A 9,476-nucleotide genomic window follows, 5' to 3' on the forward strand; every position below is an offset into this window, starting at 1 on the left:
CTACACTTTACATGTTGCGTTTATATTCTCTCCCTCACACACACAGTTGAAGTCGGGAAGTTTACATACACCTTAGTGTATTCCTGATATTTAGTCCTAGTATGATCTGTCTTAGGTCAGTTAGGATCACAACTATTTTAAGAGTGAAATGTCAGAATAATAGAAGAGAATGATTTATTTCAGCTTTTATTTCTTTCAAAACATTCCCAGTGGTTCAGAAGTTTACATGCACTCAATTAGTATTTGGTAGCATTGCCTTTAAATTGTTTAACTTGGGTCAAACATTTCAGGTAGCCTTCCACAAGCTTCACACACAATAAGTTGGGTGAATTTTGGCCCATTCTTCCAGACAGAGTCAGGTTTGTAGGCCTCCTTGCTCGCACGCTTTTTCAGTTCAGATGAAGATCAAAGGTTAGTGATTAATGTTGTCTATTTCTGCTTTTTGTGACTCCTCTCTTTGGCTGGAAAAATGGCTGTGTTTTTCTGTGACTAGGTACTGACCTAACATAATCGTTTGGTGTGCTTTCGTTGTAAAGCCTTTTTGAAATCGGACACTGTGGCTAGATTTACAACAAGCTTATCTTTAAAATGGTGTAAAATACTTGTATGTTTGAGGAATTTGAATTATGGGATTTCTGTTGTTTTGAATTTGGCGCCCTGCAATTTCACTGGCTTTGGCGAGGTGGGATGCTACCGTCCCACATATCCCAGAGAGGTTTTAAGGCGCGTGAACTATTCCAAGTCAAGGTAAGCTTTTGGTTTTTATTAAATTATTGCCACCGGGGCCCGCCACTCTAACTGCTAAACTGCTTTTTGATTGTAATGCATGATTGTAGCGGGTTTACGAACACATTAGATCTAGTAGCTATGTTGACTATAACATTAGCTTATATGGTGACAACAGTGTAAGGCTGTGTGTAGTAGTTACCAGCTATGATATGAAGGTTTGGCTTGGAAAGTTTTTTTTGCCTGGTCACAGACAGCTGAGGTGCTATGCACTTAGGTCCACAAGTGAAGGGATAAGGTGAGAGGAGATTGCGTAGATGCGAGAAGGAATAATACAATGAGCAAATGATCATGCTGTTTGTATGTGGTTGCCATAAAAGTGAACTGTATGTGTGTGTGGGTGATCAGGGGTGTCTTCATTCCGCCGAGTCGGTTGAAAAACATTTCTTAAAACAGACGCAAAACGGAACGGGGGTAAACATACCTGAATTTGTCCAATAGAAACTTTAGTTTGCAACTTCTGGACTAATGATTACACCCTAGCTTAGATAGATGCAGGCAAGAGTGTGCAAGGCGGTATTGAATGTCACCGTCTGTCACCTTGATTACTTTAATTTCTCTCTCGACCTACGTTGTAAACTTTAATTCATAGACAAGGTTGTAACAACCTCATGATGGGTATAGGGAAAATTTGAGTATAATGTAGTAGCTTAACCTATCTATGTTACATTGAACTGGGTGAATGGAATATGAATGACAGTCATCCAATATGCTCTAATAGAAATAAGGCTGTGCTCATTAAAAAAAAGTTGTCATCTTAAAAACAGCAATGCTTTGGTTATATTAAATCATCTGGTGTACAATGTGTAGCCTAACCTTGTGTAATGGAAAACACTAGCAGTAATGTTAACCTCTCTCAGAATTCACACTTTAGGAAAAAATGTAACTTGACAAAACTTGGCAGTTCTGCCTGTTCGAAAGGGTTGAAGGTGCAGTTTCAGAATAGTGATCTGTCCAAATGTTGACAAGTAAGACATAGGCTACAGGGTTTCCGTTAGGAAAATGTGAGTGGCACCGGACATTTACAACATTTAAATTTACCAGACATTTGAGAAATCTCTCGTACCCATATGCATTGGATGCGTAACCTGATCAGGAATCACATTTAAATTATGGTAATTAATATTAACAGAACATGCAAGTTGAGAATGCAATGATGTGCTGTCCTTCTTACTGATTTCTGATGTGCACTTTGAAGAGGTTAGAATAACTGTCCACATTAACTTTTCCTCAGCCAGCAAGACGAGTGACAAACAGCAAAATCAGCCTATGTCAATCTACTATCCCCCATAGAAAAGTTTGCATATAGTATTGGTCAGCTTGTTGAGAAATAGCCTATTCCAAAACAGACTGTGGTGGGAAGATCGAGTCCAAATTCATACTAACAGTTGGCCTAGGCTACAAACATACAATTATTTTATAAAGCAATTGGTCTGATGCAACAGATCAGAACAGTTAGCTTAAAATGTTGATAAACTATCATTTCTTCACATATAAGCGCAGCAAGGCAGTAGTCTTATGTGCAAATGTTTGTTCCATAATGCAATTAGCAGGAAAACACAATTGTCAAAAGAGCACTGCAGATGTGAGCAGTTTCATGTGACAGATGAAAATATCCCTTCGAAATATAGAAAGAGAGGAGATCTAATTGGGTACTTTAAAGCAAGGTACAACATGCCTCATAATATGTATTAATACGTTCAGGTTTTTAAAAAGTATGTTTTCAAAATGCATAGCCTACTGCCTCCAGATCATTACAAAGTGGTGTGCGACACGCTCATGAAGCCTGCCTTCCGTTGCCATTTGAGAAGCTGCAGCAGCTCTCGCCTGTCTGGCAGATATTCCACTCAGACTGTATGGGTGTGATAAATAAGATACATAATGAATATACTGTAGCCTAAACATGCACCAATTTAATTCCACTAAATTATGCAAATTGACCTATAAGCATGACCCGTCAAATGTATTTACATCGACTGGTATTTCCATAATTGAATAAGCTAAAAAGCAGTAATACCAAATGCTCATTTTATTTACCGGCTTTCCTATTTTTGTATTGGCCAAAATCTGACTATTACTGCCTTATGGAAACCCTGGCATTGTACTACATGCATGACATCAAAAGATGAGTCTTAAAATATGATTTTCCAAATATAAACTTGGCTATGGAGCCCTAATATACAGTACATACAGTATAGTCCAGGGGTGCCAAACATACAGCCCGGTACAATCAGGCCCCTCGGTGGCTTGAGTAAAGCGTATTTTAATTAACTCGGCTCTTTCTGAGTCCTCCTCCTTGGTAGTGTGACAGTCAGTGTGACACTGGTCATTCTAGTTTTCAGGTATGTCGTAGGGGTGTGCCTCAGAGCTTGCTGATAAGGGGATATTTATAGTCTCCTGACAGGTAGACAGATCATTGTCCTAATCTATAAGCGCATGTAGACATCTCATTGAAGACGTGTCGTTTTAAACTTAAGAACACAACAAGGGAAAAAGTGATTACATTATATACGACAGCATACGCTGCATTCAGCTTTGACAATACTCAGTGTTGTAAAGTACTTAAGTAAAAAATACTTTAAAGAACTACTTAAATAGTTTTGGGGTATCTATACTTTTCTTTACTATTTATATTTGACAACTTTTACTCCACTACACTCTTAAAGAAAAGAAAGTACTTCTTACTCCATACATCCACGACACCTAAAAGTACTCATTACATTTTGAATGCTTAGCAGGACAGGAACATGGTCCAATTCACACACTTATCAAGAGAATATCCCTGGTCATCCCTACTGATCTGGCAGACTCACTAAACACACATGGTTTGTTTGTAAATGATGTCTGAACTGTGAGATGTAGTAGGGAGTTAGGCCAATATTTGACCGTTCAGAGCATAACACATGGTAATTGCCTACAATGAACATAATCCATTGTGCATCTACACTACATGACCAAAAGTATGCAGACACCTGCTCGTCCCCCCTTTGCTGCTAAAACAGCCTCCACCCTTCTCCACCCTTTCCACTAGATGTTGTAAAATTGCTGCAGGGACTTGCTTCCATTCAGCCACAAGATCACTAGTGAGGTCGGGCACTGACGTTGGGTGATTAGCAGTCAGCGTTCCAATTCATCCCAAAGGTGTTCTTAAGGTTTGAGGTCAGGGCTCTGTGCAGGCCAGTCAAGTTCTTCCACACCAATTTCAACAAACCAGTTCTGTATGGACATTGCTTTGTGCATGGGGGAATTTTCATGCTGAAACAGGAAATGGCCTTTCCCAAATTGTTGCCAAAGTTGGAAGCACAGAATATCATTGTATGCAGTAGCGTTAAGATTTTCCTTCACTGGAACTAAGGGGCCTAGCCGGAACAATGAAATACAGCCCCAGACCAGTATTCCTCCTCCATCAAACTTTACAGTTGCACTATGCATTGTGGCAGGTAGTGTTCTCCTGCCATCCAACAAACCTAGATTTACCCATCGAACTGCCAGATGTGATTCATCACGTTTCCACTGCTCCAGAGTCTAATGGCGGCGAGCTTTACATCACTCCAGCCGATGCTTGGCATTGCGCATGGTGATCTTAGGCTTGTGTGCGGCTGCTCGGCCATGGAAACCCATTTCATGAAGCTCCTGACTAACAGTTCTTGCACTGCCCTTGCTTCCAGAAGCAGTTTGAAATTGGGAGTATTGCAACCGAGGACAGACGATTTTTACGAGCTTCAGCACTTAGTGGTCCCGTTCTGTGAACTTCTGTGGCCTAACATTTTGCGGCTGAGCCGGTGTTGCTCCTAGATGTTTCCACTTCACAATAACAGCAAACAAATACAGTTGACCGGGCCAGCTCTAGCAGGGGAGAAATTTGATGAACTGACTTGTTGGAAAGGTGGCATCCTATGACAGTACCACGTTGAAAGTCACTGTGATCTTTAGTAAAGCCATTCTACTGCAAATGTTTGTCTATAGAGATTGCATGGCTGTGTGCTCGATTTTATACACCTGTCAGCAATGGGTGTGGCTGAAATAGCAGAATCCACTAATTTGAAGGGGTGTCCACATATTTTTGTATATCTAGTGTACTTCTCCGGTCTATGTTTCTTTTACGCCTGCTACGTTAGGTTAGTGTGGGGCAGACATGGAGAGAAGAAAGCGCGATCGTGTGGGCATATAGAAAGCAGCTGTTGCTTCAGAAGGTATTTCTACCTGACAATACATGATCTAAGCGATTGATAGTTGCTAATCAGTAGTCATAAAAGTATGCCTTATGTACTTTGAAGAACTACAAAACGGCCTATTTCTCAGGACCAGATGCTAGAATATGCATATAATTGACAGCTTAGGATAGAAGAAACTCTAAAGTTTCCAAAACTGTCAAAATATTGTCTGTGAGTATAACAGAACTGCTATTGCAGGCGAAACCCTGAGGAAAATCTAATCAGGAAGTGCCTCTTATTTTGAAACCGGTGTGTTCCTATGCATCCCTATTGGCCATTGAAAGGGATATCAACCAGATTCCTTTTTCTACATATTCCCTAAGGTGTCTACAGCCTTTAGACGTAGTTTCACACCTTTATGTTGAAGAATGAGCGTAAACGACTACATTGCGTAAGTGGCCAGCTGAGGGCTCTCAAGAGTGATTCTTGCGTAAAAGACAGAGGTAGTCATTTTTCCTCTAGCTCCTACTGAAAAGCCAATTGTCCCGGTTGATATATTATCGAATAGATATTTGAAAAACACCTTGAGGATTGATTATAAAAAACGTTTGCCATGTTTGTCGATATTATGGATATAATTTTGATTTTTTGGGGGGGCGTTGTCGTGACCGCTATTTCCGGTTGGATTTCTCAACATAACGTGACCAACAAACGGAGGTATTTTGGGTATAAAAATAATCTTTATGGAACAAAAGGAACATTTGCTGTCTAACTGGGAGTCTCGTGAGTGAAAACATCTGAAGATCAAAAGGTATTTGATTAATTTGATTGCTTTTCTGATTTTCGTGACCAAGCTTCCTGCTGCTAGCTGGACATAATGCTATGCTAGGCTATCGATAAACTTACACAAACGCTTGTCTTGCTTTGGCAGGAAAGCATAATTTCAAAATCTGAGATGACAGGGTGATTAACAAAAGGCTAAACTGTGTTTCACTATATTTCACTTGTGATTTCATGAATATGAATATTTTCTAGTAATATTTTTTGACCGTTGCACTATGCTAATTAGTGTAGTTGATGACAATTCTCCCGGATCCGGGATGGGTAGTTCCAAGAGGTTTTAAGCAGCAATGGGCAGTCACTACTAGAGGTTGACCAATTAAATCGGAATGGCCGATTAATTAAGGCTGATTTCAAGTTTTCATAACAATCGGAAATCGGTATTTTTGGACGCCGATTTGGCAGATTATTATTTTTTTTTTACAGCTTTATTTAATCTTTATTTAACGAGGCAAGTCAGTTAAGAACACATTCTTATTTTCAATGACGGCCTAGGAATGGTGGGTTAATTGCCTCGTTCAGGGGCAGAACGACAGATTTTCACCGTGTCAGCTCGGGGAATTCAATCTTGCGACCTTACAGTTAACTAGTCCAACGCTCTAACCACCTGATTACATTGCACTCCACGAGGAGACTGCCTGTTACGCGAATGTAGTAAGCCAAGGTAAGTTGCTAGCTAGCATTAAACTTATCTTATGAAAAACAATCAATCATAATCACTAGTTAACTACACATGGTTGATGATATTACTAGTTTATCTAGCGTGTCCTGCGTTGCATTTAATCGACGCGGTGCTTATCGTTGCTCCAATGTGTATCTAACCATAAACATCAATGCCTTTCTTAAAATCAATACACAGAAGTATATATTTTTAAACCTGCATATTTAGCTAAAAGAAATCCAGGTTAGCAGGCAATATTAACCAGGTGAAATTGTGTCACTTCTCTTGCATTCATTGCACGCAGAGTCAGTGTATATGCAACAGTTTGGGCCCCCTAATTTGCCAGAATTTTACGTAATTATGACATAACATTGAAGGTTGTGCAACAGGAATATTTAGACTTATGGATGCCACCCGTTAGATAAAATACGGAACGGTTCTGTATTTCACTGAAAGAATAAACATCTTGTTTTCGAGATGATGGTTTCTGGATTCGACCATATTAATGACCTAAGGCTCGTATTTCTGTGTGTTATCATGTTATAACTAAGTCTATGATTTGATAGAGCAGTCTGACTGAGCGATGGTAGGCAGCAGCAGGCTCGTAAGCATTCATTCAAACAGCACTTTCGTGCGTTTGCCAGCAGCTGTTTATGACTTCACTCCCGAGATTAGGCTCGTGTAAGCGATGTGAAATGGCTAGCTAGTTAGCGGGGTGCGTGCTAATAGCGTTTCAAACATCACTCGCTCTGAGACTTGGAGCAGTTATTCCCCTTGCTCTGCATGGGTAACGCTGCTTCGAGGGTGGCTGTTGTCGTTGTGTTCCTGGGTCGTGCCCAGGAAGGAGCGAGAAGAGGGACGGAAGCTATACTGTTACACTGGCAATACTAAAGTGCCTAATAAGAACATCCAATAGTCAAAGGTTAATGAAATACAAAATGGTATAGAGAGAAATAGTCCTTTAATTATTATAATAACTACAACCTAAAACTTCTTACCCGGGAATATTGAAGACTCCTGTTAAAAGGAAGCACCAGCTTTCATATGTTCTCATGTTCTGAGCAAGGAACTTAAACGTTAGCTTTCTTACATGGCACATATTGCACTTTTACTTTCTTCTCCGACACTTTGTTTTTGCATTATTTAAACATGTTTCATTATTTATTTGAGGCTAAATTGATTTTCTTGATGTATTATATTAAGTTAAAATAAGTGTTCATTCAGTATTGTTTGTAATTGTCATTATTACAAATAAATAAAAATCGTCCTATTATTCGGTATCGGCTCTTTTTGGTCCTCCAATAATCAGTATCGGCGTTGAAAAATCATAGTCGGTCGACCTCTAGTCACTACCATCATGGGACTTTTAGGAAGTTTTATCCTGTGTTACAGCAGCATTCCATCCAAATAATCAAAACAAAAATCTGCAGTTATTTTTTCTCAACCGAACCGGACCCAAAAAGCACTAATCGCTCAGCAGGGTTAGGGGAAAGATTAGCTAACATGTAATTCAGTAGTTGCAAAGTAGCAAGTAGTTGCAAAGTAGCAAGTAGTTGAAAAGTTACTAATGAGCTAAAATTTAAAAAAATGTCTGTGATGAGATTCAAACATAACCTTTGGGTTGTTAGAGATTCGCGTTATTAGAGATTCGCGTTATACGCCCACTCATCCACTCCGACTTACCACCCTCTCGTTTTTGCTTTAAGTAACCCCTCTTATGTAACCATCCCAAACATAACACATCATACTAATTTGGTTAAACCAGATTTACTTTTACTATGTTACGTCTAGTCTGAGACCAGGCTGGACTATCAGTGACTGACAGAAAAACTGCTAATGCACAACCAAATTTCGAAATGCAACATTCTGTATTATAATTACGTTATTCTAACTCGCAACAGTAAGTTGAGAGCCCAATTGAGCTCCTAAAAAACGAGAGAAAGGGGCAACCACCAGTTGCCCATCCCTACAATAGGGTTTATATATCAAATATAACATAACATATAGTTAGCTAGCTGAATAAAATCAACTCCATAGTGAAGGAAACAGGAGTTGAGTTTAATCAGCGAACAAAAGCTAGCGCTTTTATGACACGTGTAGAAAACACAAGACATCACCAACCTCTATTCAATCGGTTATTTTTCATCCGTGTCTTTGTTGGAGAAACAACGAAGGCGTCAAATCCTGCTTAATTGGGGATAACCTGCACACGTAGCTCTACACAGCTCGCCGACGATTCCACCAGTGAATGGTCGTTCGCGAACGGCTATTCTTGAGTGGCTCTTTTGTGGTGAATGTCTGGAAGCGAATCGCATTGGCGAAAGAGCCGTGTATTTGACTCCCTGATGTGCATACTGCTAATACTGCTTTATGAGCTCAAAACGTTTTTCTGCAGATAAGTTACAACATAATGATCTAAAAATAGTGAATCCTCACTGCAGAAACAATAAATAGTCCAATCAGGTCCACGCTGATTTGTTTCAGTGCGTAAAAAATATGTACTTGTTTTTTTTGCAGGCCATATAATAATTTGGCCAGGTGAGTTACCATTTTATTTGAGCGCGCATTTCACTATCTGACATAATGGTATCCTACCTTTTGGGCTTTACATTGGAGATTTGCTCATTTTATTTAGTTCCAGCAAAGATTTGTATAACTAAGCCAAGATAGACCGGAGCCTGTAGTTTCCAATGGGAGAAAAGTAATCATAGGGCAGACCCAACCACGAGCTAGTGAGATCCTATTGGCGTGTTTTAGCATTTATTTGCATATTTCAGTTATGGAACGCCTACTCTGTGAAGTGCACATGTGCAATAACTCAATTCCCCTTGCACTCCTTCTAAACAACGCGATTTTATTTTTACTTTGTCAAAGGATAAAGTCAAAAAAACGCAGTCCCCTATTTGTTACAGAGTCTATATTTGTAAACAGACAGCTGTATGGAGATCAAATGTTTAATCGATGAGAAAATGTGCAGAATGTCAGCCAAAATCTATCTCGCACCGTCTTCTCTCACTGCCGGCAACTGTGCTTCC

The 9,476-nt window shown here is 39.7% G+C and overlaps 1 protein-coding gene across 4 annotated transcripts in view; it reads right to left on the bottom strand.

The window, feature by feature from the left end:
• Positions 1 to 8,925, bottom strand: part of LOC109904405 (DENN domain-containing protein 3) — a 44,722-nt gene extending 35,797 nt beyond the window's left edge. Inside the window, exon 1 of one of the 4 annotated variants that reach the window (XM_031788857.1) lies at positions 8,563 to 8,922. The gene's annotated coding sequence lies outside the window, so the exon portion shown is untranslated. Of the gene's footprint in view, positions 1 to 8,562 lie in introns of all 4 variants that reach the window. The other 3 variants (XM_031788854.1, XM_031788855.1, XM_031788856.1) reach the window with 3 other exon arrangements.
• Positions 8,926 to 9,476: the final 551 nt, after the last annotated feature.

Source organism: Oncorhynchus kisutch, linkage group LG14 (genome assembly GCF_002021735.2).
Source record: "Oncorhynchus kisutch isolate 150728-3 linkage group LG14, Okis_V2, whole genome shotgun sequence".
Lineage (NCBI taxonomy): Eukaryota > Metazoa > Chordata > Actinopteri > Salmoniformes > Salmonidae > Oncorhynchus > Oncorhynchus kisutch.